This window comes from Paroedura picta, chromosome 1 (genome assembly GCF_049243985.1).
Source record: "Paroedura picta isolate Pp20150507F chromosome 1, Ppicta_v3.0, whole genome shotgun sequence".
Taxonomy (NCBI): Eukaryota; Metazoa; Chordata; class Lepidosauria; order Squamata; family Gekkonidae; genus Paroedura; species Paroedura picta.
Window position 1 is genome coordinate 49,215,706 of NC_135369.1, and position 9,569 is coordinate 49,225,274.

Genomic DNA, 9,569 nt, shown 5'->3' on the forward strand with positions numbered 1-9,569 from the left:
TTCAAGTTGTCAAACCACATGGCACAACTGGTATTCTTTTTTCAGAGGTGGTGAGAAAAAAAACAGGGAAATATCCATTCCACTATCTACAACTTCTTTCTCCAGATCCACTATGCTGTGTGCATAAAAGGCTGCCAAGTTGCAACCAATTTATAGTGACCCTGTAGGGTTTGGTGATTTCCCATCCAAATATAAACCACAGCCAACCCTGCCTAACTTCTGAGATCTGATGAGATCAGGCTAGCCAGGGCCATCCAGGTCAGATACAACTATGTCATACTTCTAGTAAATTCACAATGCAATCCCAAACAAAGTTAACCCTTCTCAATCTAAAACACTAGGAGATTAAGGATTGAACTATAGATCAATGTTGTAACTCTTTACTATTGGCTTATTTTAATTTTGTTTCCCTTTAACTGACAAATCTTCATAGGCCTAGTTTTCTTAGGGTTAGGTGGTACTGATCTTGGATCTGGACACTATCACATTAGCTGGGGCTCACAGGATTGAATGCTTCATTTAAAAATATGACATAGGAAACAGATTTCAGAAACCAAGTTTAGCATTCTGTCTAATATTTGGCTTCCCACCTGCAGTCTGAAATGGCAGAAAGACATTTGCCACCACAGTGAAAACTGAACTTAATATTGTAGCATTCATTCGTCATTTGAATAGGTGTTCGCAACAATCCTCCTATAAGAGAAGTGAAAGGTCAGTTTAACTGGGACTGAATAAATCAGTTGCATATCTCTAAAGAACAGGAAAGGTTGTTTGGGCATTATATAGGCCTACTTTAGACTGTAGAAACAGAAGTCATGACTGACCAGATTTGTTCTGTTTTTCTTAAACCCTTTGGAATAGAACCAGGATCAGTGTGGTCTAGAGGTTACAGTGTTGAGTGTAGAGTTGCCAAACTCCAGGTGAGGTCTGGAATTCTGGAATTCTGCCTGATCTTCATACCACAGAGACCAGTTCCCCTGGAGCAGCGGTTCTCAACCCAGGGGTTAAACCACCCAGAGGGGTTGTTTGACCTTTCCCGGGGGTCGCAGCAGCGGCATGGCACTGGCCTCCGCACCACCTTGGAGCTCACCGAGGCAGTGCAGAGGAGGCCTTAGCCATGCCACCGCTGTTGATCCAGCCGCTGCTGCCGCCTCTCCTGTGACGCTGGCCTACTCGGCACCACCTTGGTAAGCTCCAAGGTGGAGCGGAGGAGGCCAGTGCCATGCCGCTGCTGCTCTGCGACCACTACAGTGGGAGCGGCAACGGTGTGTGTGTATGCACGCCACAGCGTGAGCGCGCATACCACCACCGCCACCCCTACTGTAGGGGACATGGAGTGGCGGCAGTTGAGAACCGCTGCCCTGGAGGAAATAGCAATGGAGGGCATACCTCGTGGCTTCACATCGCACTGAACTCCTCCTTCTTCCCAAATTCTGCCCTCCCCGTGGCATTGCTTTTTATTTCCTGCTGTCACTTGGAGCAGCAATGGGAGGAAATTAAAAAACAACAACAACAACAACAAAGAAACTGGGCCAACAGCATGACATCCTTTCTGGGAAAAGCCCAGAAAGGATGTCATCCCACAACCTCATTGTGCCCAGACTCTACCTCAAAATCTCCAGGAATTTCTTAAGCTGAAGCTGATAACCTTAGTTGAGTAGCAAGACCAAGGTTCACATAAACATTGACAAGTGAATCTCACTGCACCATCTTGGGCTTATCACTGTTAGCCTATGCATACTCACAGTGCTGTTGTAAGGGACAAAAGAACAATGCTCGCTACCCTGAGATCTGTGGAGGAAGTGTGGAATAAAAATGTAACTGGTAGAAAAAAGTAGGCAGTAATGGAATCCCCTCAAGAACATGCAGTGCATACCCCTCTAGCCGGAAGCCACTTAGAAATGCTCAGTTTTTGCACTGGCTTGTATCCAGCCTCCTGAGCATGGAACACCGCTGATCTGTATTCCTTTCCATTTTGGAAATGAGACCATTCTATTGGTTGTAGGACCAACCAACTAGAGAAATAGTGATTGTGGGAGGGGGAAGACTTAGCTTGAGGAAGTAGTAGTCAACTCACTACTCTTTCACAAGCCCAGCTCTTGTCTCTCCTCATTCAAGCTCCATGACTCGTAGCTATTCCTCCACATGAATCCCATAATCCTGGGAAAGATTTTACTAGGGGTTGGAAGGAAGTACAGGAATGGAGAAGAAAACAGAATTGTGGACATTCAACGCTCAGGTGGGTGGAGAGTGGTTTTCCTTCATATGTCAGTACAGTAATTTTAGTCAAATACCTTTGGAAGACCAGGCAAATTCTTCTCTCCTGTGCTCAAGGAGATGGTTTCTCCAGTAGGGAGAGCCTTTTTACATTTCTAGTAAAACTTCTATTCTTCCCAGTTCAAGTTTCTGTCTCGAGCCTTGTTCCATGGTTTCGCAGAGGCGTGACACTGCAGTACCTCATTGATTAGTAAATATTTGTACAGTGCTTTGACCTTGTGTCATGCAGTGTAACTACTCAGGATTAGTCAGCAGCTGAGTTCAATCCCAACTGTGGTGTTAGGCCCAAATATTTTTAAATATTTATAAGGAGAAGAATTCAGGACTTGAATGAGAAATAAATCAAAAGTTACAACCTCCTCCACCCAGCTTCCTGCTTTTAGCTCATCTCCCCCCCCCCCCCCTAAGTCTGCAGTAATCTGTGTAAAGCACAATTTAAAAATGGCCTGGCTAGATTGTGAATGTTTCTACAGTTTTTGAAAAAAAAAGGGGGGGGGGGTTTGTATATGGATGTTCCGAATGTTTTCACGATATCAGTAACCCACCTTTCTTTGAAGAAACTTACAATCATCTACAGGGGATCATCTGATCGCCCCAATAGAGAGCCAGTATGGGGTAGTGGTTAAGTGCAGCAGCTTCTCACCTGATGAGCCAGGTTTGATTTCCTGCTCCTCCACATGCAGGCAGCTGGGTAAGCTTGGTCTTGTCACAGTCCTGATAATGCTGTTCTGACGGAGCAGTCCTCTCAGAAGCTCTCTCAGCCTCACCCACCTCACAGAGTGTCTGTTGTGACGAGAGGAAGGGAACGGTTTTGAGACTCCTTTGGGCAGTGAACAGCGGGATATTAAAAACAACTCTTCTTTTTCTGTCACCAAAGGTAGGCAGACTTGCACAAGACTACCCAGTGGATTTTAAACACATGAGCCTACCTTCTGTGGAACCAAAACATTAATTTATCCTGCCCAGCGCAGTGTATTCAGTCCTCAAAGGCCTGTTAGTAAAAAGTCTCTCCCAGCTCTGCTGCTCTGAGATCCTTCTAAGCAGAGATGCTGGTGTTTGAGCCCGTAACGGCATGCGAAGCACGTGTTCAGACCTACAGAAAATTCCTCAGGAGAGAGAGAGAGAGAGAGACAGGCAAAGACAGAGAGGAAATTAAATCTGCTTAATATTTATTAATATTAACCTGTAAATAACACATGACTGAAACAATGGCCTCAAAATAAAAACATCTGAGAAATGTGCAGCTCCAGGGAAAGAATCCAGACCTTGGGGGTAGCAATGAGGAACACTGTTGTGTGTACATCTACCATCAACAAGCTCACCCAACAATGCCCAGTAGGCACCAGTGCTAGGGTTGCCAGCTTTTAATCTGGTCTCTCTAACTGCCCCTTTAATATCAGGCTGATCTGCAGCTTTCATCAGGTGGGGTTATTTACCTTCCTGCCAGGAAAAGCTTCAACTGCAGAGTTCTGCAATTAAACTTCTGCTTAAAAGGCAGGACTTCCCCCCCCCCCCCTGGGCCATTTGACAACCTTGGGCACCATCAAGGCCTTTGGAGACCTGAAAGATATAATCTACAGGGCAAAGAGGTTTATGCACACAGTGTTTGTGTAATGATAATGGGAGAGAGGATTGGTCTTCTGCCCTTACAGGGCCCCAAGTGATTTCTCTCCTCTTTTAAAAAAAGAAATAAAGGGCAGTTTGCTTCTCCTTGTCTGAGAAAGAGTTGGGAGAAGTGGAGCTGGTTCAGACACAGCCTTAAATTCTGTGTGTGGAATCTGACCTTGGCAAGAACAGGATTAGTCCTTGGCAAAACTCCAGATTCTGCAAATCAAAGAGCTAACTAAAAAAACAAGTAGGGATGGTTTTGTTGCACAAAGGAAGCTGGACTTCTTACTGAGGGGTAGGGGTTGTATATAAATTTGGATCATGTAATCCTACCTTCCAAATCAGCAAGTGAGCAGCTCCATTTTGCAATAAGCTTTTCCTTTCCTTTTTGAAAGAACGTTGCAAAGGGCAAGGCAGAGAAGTCAGATCTAACTTGCAGTGAGTTGTATCAGCACGCAAGTCCCAAAATGTGTCCAGCTTCTTGAAAAAAATATCATCCAGCATGGCATTATCATGCTACCCGCAGGGAACTCCTCTTGTGAACAGAGTTTTTGCTGGCTGATTTCAACATTCCTTAGGGCTGAGATCATGCCAAAGGATCTTCGGAAAGTTCTGCTCATTTCAAAGGAAATGCTCTTGGCAGGCACTGAGAAAGCCAAGGAAACAACAAAATACTCAACATGAAGTCTTGAGGAACATCTCAGTTCTGCCCCAGACTTTAAAGCTGCCTCTGAAAAATGTGGGTGCCGCTGGACAAGTTGCTCTTGTTTTTTTAAAATTAACATTAGTGATTTAGAAAATGCCGCATACTATTAATGGGTTATGCCTTTTCCTTTAAAGTCAGACTAAGTAACATAGGGCATGCTGCTTGTGTTTTCTCCATATGAACCGCTTCAAACTAGTGCACTTGTTTTCAAATGTCACTTCTGTGCCCCCAGGCAAGTATCCTGATAATCTGTAGGTACCATAACTGATAGATTGCTGACCTTTTATTTGGTTTATTCTGGTTTTGCTACCACAATGATCACCCCAAAATGACTGGCTAATATGCATAATACTTGAGTATCACCATCCACAGCCCGGGTCCAGCATATCTGAGGGGTTGCTTGTCTCCTTATGACCCTCACTCTGTGGGTATGAATCTGCTAGTTATCCCCAGTCCCCAGGAGGAACGCCTGGCCTTGACCAGGGCCAGGGCTTTTTCAGTCCTGGCCCCAAATGTGGAATGAGCTCCTGGAAGAGCTGAGGGCCCTGATGGAGCTGTCAATGTTCTGCAGGACCTGCAAGACGGAGCTCTTCTGTCAGGCATTTGGTTAAGGCCAGGCCAGGGAGATCTGGTCCCTCCTAGTACGGGCCCCCGCATAGGCTCTGTAGAGGCATATGCCTTTGTCATCTGTGTATTGGGACCTCTCCTGAGGGCAGTGGTGGATTACTGTGGTTTAGAAGAAGAAGAGTTGGTTCTTAGATGCCGCTTTTCTCTACCCGAAGGAGTCTCAAAGTGGCTTACAGTCACCTTCCCTTTCCTCTCCCCACAACAGACACCCTGTAAGGTTGGTGAGGCTGAGAAAGCCCTGATATCACTGCTCAGTCAGAACAGCTTTATCAGTACTGTGGCAAGCCCAAGGTCACCCAGCTGGTTGCATGTGGGGGAACAGGGAATCAAACCCAGCTCACCAGATTAGAAGTCCATGCTCCTAACCACTACACCAAGTTGGCTTTCAGTGCCGTCAACTGTGGATAGGTTGGGGGAGGGAATCATATTAGGTTTTGCTACCAATATTTTTTATGATTGTGTTCTTGTTGTTTTTATGTGGTTTTATGGATTTTATTGTAAATCGCCATGAGCTGGCTGAGTGTCGTGGTTCGGTCCTTGGTGGCTTGGGAACCAGACCGAACCCCGCCATCAGAGGCGCCCGCGATCACGGAGGTAGGGCAAGCCGGCAGCTGGGCGCCCCACCCGATCGTTGAGGTGGCAATGGCCGCTAAAGAACCTCAATGTCCCCCTCCACCTTTTGACAAGGGCCCGGAGATGGCCCTTTGTTCCAGGAAAATGGGCCATCGGGAACCCCGGAAAACCTCGCATATGTGCATGAGTCATGATTGTATCAGCATGTTCCCTCCGGAAGTACTGGGTGGGGCAATACAGCCAAAGGAGGTGGGTTTTGTATAAAAGAGAGCTTCCACCTGGAGTTCGGTGGAAGCTCTTACTCCATACCAGCGGACTCCACGTTGCTGAAATAAAGCTTGTTCCTGTTGTATCGTCCACCCGGCCTGGCGTGACGTTTTCTTCAAGGGGCACCCTGTTTTTTCAGTTAGCAAGCGGGTTCCCGACATCGTAAGAGCTTCCCCCGAACTCCAGGGTCGGCATCGCATCCGAGCGCTTATCGGGACGGATCCAGAGATGGCGTTTTCAAGCAACGAGGCGGTCTCGACCCCCACGAACCCCGGGAACATGGGTTTAATGTCCCCGGGAGATTTCCTCCGAAAATCGGGGGGCCAGGACCAGCTGTCCGGGACCCCGAGACCCTCGGCAGCGGCGGCCAAGGGAAGGCGCCGGGCCATGGGGTTCCCAAGCACGGCGGGGAGCGCGCCGAGGTCTGGGGGGTTGGCCCCAACCTGGGACACCCAGCTGAGGCAGGCGCTTCGCCCGGTAAGACCTGAGGAATCCCTAGAGGACCTGCGGCGGGCCATGGCGGACTTGGCCAGGCGCTTGCAGGCAGCTGAAGCCTGTGAGCAAGCTCGGGCCGGGCCCGGAGGGACTGGTAATACAACGGCGGAGGGGATCGCGTCGAGTGAGGACGCCTCCAGCGACGAGGACGAGCCCGGCACTGGTGAGCGGGCCCCGGACCCCGACCCGGAGCAGTTTTCAGTCCCGAGTAGGCGAGACGGCCAGCGGAGAGGCGAGACAGCAGAGGATCTCGGGGGAGCAGGTGAGCCGACGGGGCGGCGAGAGCCGGACCAACGCAGGAGCGACGTGCAAGGCAGGGAGCGGCACGGCGTCGTTGGGCAAGTTGGTAGCCGGTGGAGCGGAGCAGGACGAGACGGCGGACGCCGAGAATCCCGGATCCGGAGGGGGTCGGACTACTCTCCAAAACGTTCCCCCCCAGAGCTTAAGGCGCGTTTCGACGGGACGCCGGACGACCTCCCGCAGTTCCTCCTCCACGCGCTGACGCATGCCCGGAGATATGGAGACCGGTATGAGGACTCCGAGGACTTGGTCTGGGGGGTGGCCTCGTGTCTCCAGGGCAAGGCGGGTCAGTGGTACCTGGGGTTGGCCGAGCGCGGCGACCCGGCAACTCAGGACCTGCAGGACTTCGTGGTCGCGCTCCGCCGACGATTCCAGGACCCCCAGGCTGAGGACAAGGCAAAGAGTCGGATCAAGGGACTTCGACAGGGTACTAGGGGGGTTATGGACTATATAGACATTTTCCGGAGGGAAGCAGGCAAGGTGTTCTCCTGGAACGAGGAGACCCAAATCGAGTACTTCCGGGAGGGCCTTAACCCGAAGCTCAGGGAATGGGCCGTGATCAAGGGGACGGAAGAAGATCTGTCTACACTGGAGGGGTGGTGTTTCGTGGTCGCCAAGCTGGAAGCCAGCCTGGGTTGGGCCGCCGCACCCCCCCGGGAGGCCAAAGGCAGGTCAGCCGAGGCGCCAAGACCGGGCCCCGACAACTCTCGCCCCAAACGACCCCCGAACCCCGAGCGGGAAAGGAGACGCCGGGAAGGACTGTGCCTGAAATGCGGGGGGTCAGGACATTTCGCAGCAGCGTGCCAACGGCAAGGGGGGGAGGACCGCGGGCTCTCCCAGGGGGGAGGTGCGACACGCCCCCAGCAGGCACGCCGGGCGGAGGACCTCCGCAACGAACCGGGAAGCGTCCAGGCGACGGGAAACGGCCAGGACCTGCTGTAGACGGCGCCGGGCAGCAGGTCCCGCGGTGCGAGGGAAAACCCCTACAGCATGAGGCGCGACCTCCGAACGTGGTAATTTTAGAGCTCCGGAACCCGGAGAACGGACTAAGTTGGGTGGGGGAGGCTCTTTTGGACTCTGGATGCGACCACAGCATGGTCCACCCCCAGATAGCCCGGGCTTTGGGGCTACCGAAGCGCATTCGGAAGGTTCCCCTGGTTTTCGTCCAGATGGACGGCAGCCCGATTCAGGGGGGACCTTTCGGGGAGGAGGTGGGTCCTATCGCCATCCACATAGGGGACCACCAAGAGCTGCGGTGGCTGATCCAGGTCCCCGTAGCGGGATATCGGGCGGTGTTGGGCCTGGATTGGCTGAAGGAACACAACCCCGTGGTGGACTGGCGGGCGGGGACCCTGAAGTTCGACTTGACGGTGGGTGCACGGCATCGGGTCCCCCGCGAGAATTCCAGCCACAAGAGGACGGCGGCGCGTCCCAGGGGAGCGGCGGCGGCGCAGCAGGAGAAACCAGAGCCCGAGGTCCCGCCAGAGTACCGAGACCTCGCAGCCGTTTTCAGCGAGCGGGAAGCGGACGAGCTACCCCCACACCGCCGCACGGACTGCGCTATCAACATCCCAGAGGGGGCGGTACTGCCCAAAGGGCGCATCTACAAAATGAGTGAGGGTGAGCTCAAGGACCTCCGGGAGTTTTTGGAAAAAAATCTGGCCCGAGGTTTCATCCGGCCCGCTTCCAGTCCCATGGGAGCTCCAGTCTTGTTCGTCCGGAAAAAGGATGGGTCCCGACGGCTGTGCCAGGACTACCGGGGCCTCAACGCCATCGCAGCGGGGAACGCTTACCCCCTCCCGCTGATCCCGGATTTGCTGGCCCGGCTGGGCAAAGGGACTCTGTTCACTAAGCTGGACCTAAGGGAGGCGTACTACCGGGTACGCATCCGGGAGGGGGATGAGTGGAAAACGGCGTTTAACTGTCAATTGGGACAATTCGAATTTAAAGTGATGCCGTTCGGTTTAAGCGGGGCACCTGGGGTTTTCATGAGTCTAATTAATGAGGTGTTGCAGGACCTTCTGTTTCAGGGGGTGGTTGTTTATTTGGATGACGTCCTGATCTACAGCCAAGATCCCCAAGAGCACGTGACCCTGGTGAGGGAGGTGTTAAAGCGCCTGCTGGCAAACCACCTATACGTGAAGCTGGCTAAGTGCGAATTCCACCGTCCCTCCCTGGACTATTTGGGCTACCGCATCTCAGCCCAGGGCATAGCTATGGACCCCGAGAAGGTGCAGGCGGTGCTGGACTGGGAAAGGCCCCGCACCCGGAAACAGCTACAAAGCTTCCTGGGGTTTGCTAATTTTTTTAGAGGCTTCATCCCCAGATACTCCTCCGTAGTGGCTCCCCTCACGGACTTGCTAGGTACCAAGGGGAGAGGTCCTCGCGCCACGCGGCCCAGCGCAGCGCTCGGCTGGAATGAGAAATCGGAGGCAGCGTTCCTGGCCCTCAAGCAAGCTTTCGCGTCTGAGCCCACGCTACTGCACGTCGACCCAACCCAGCCGATGGTGGTACAAGTCGACGCCAGCGACGCAGCAGCCGGGGCGGTTCTCCTGCAGCGAGACCAGGCGGGACAGCTGAGGCCGGCGGCCTACCTCTCACGAAAATTCACCGAAACGGAGCGGAACTGGTCTACCTGGGAGAAGGAGGCGTTTGCGATTAAGTTCGCCCTCACCGAATGGCGGCATTGGCTGGAGGAAACAGAGGAGCCGTTCGA

The 9,569-nt window shown here is 52.4% G+C and overlaps 1 long non-coding RNA gene across 1 annotated transcript; it reads right to left on the reverse strand.

Annotated features, from left to right (window-relative positions):
• Nucleotides 1–392: 392 nt before the first annotated feature.
• Nucleotides 393–4,825, reverse strand: LOC143837655 (uncharacterized). Its single transcript, XR_013231041.1, has 4 exons — nt 4,219–4,825; nt 3,207–3,370; nt 2,921–3,060; nt 393–693 (listed from the first exon to the last, which is right to left on the reverse strand). It is a non-coding gene; the product is annotated as an uncharacterized LOC143837655 (long non-coding RNA).
• Nucleotides 4,826–9,569: the final 4,744 nt, after the last annotated feature.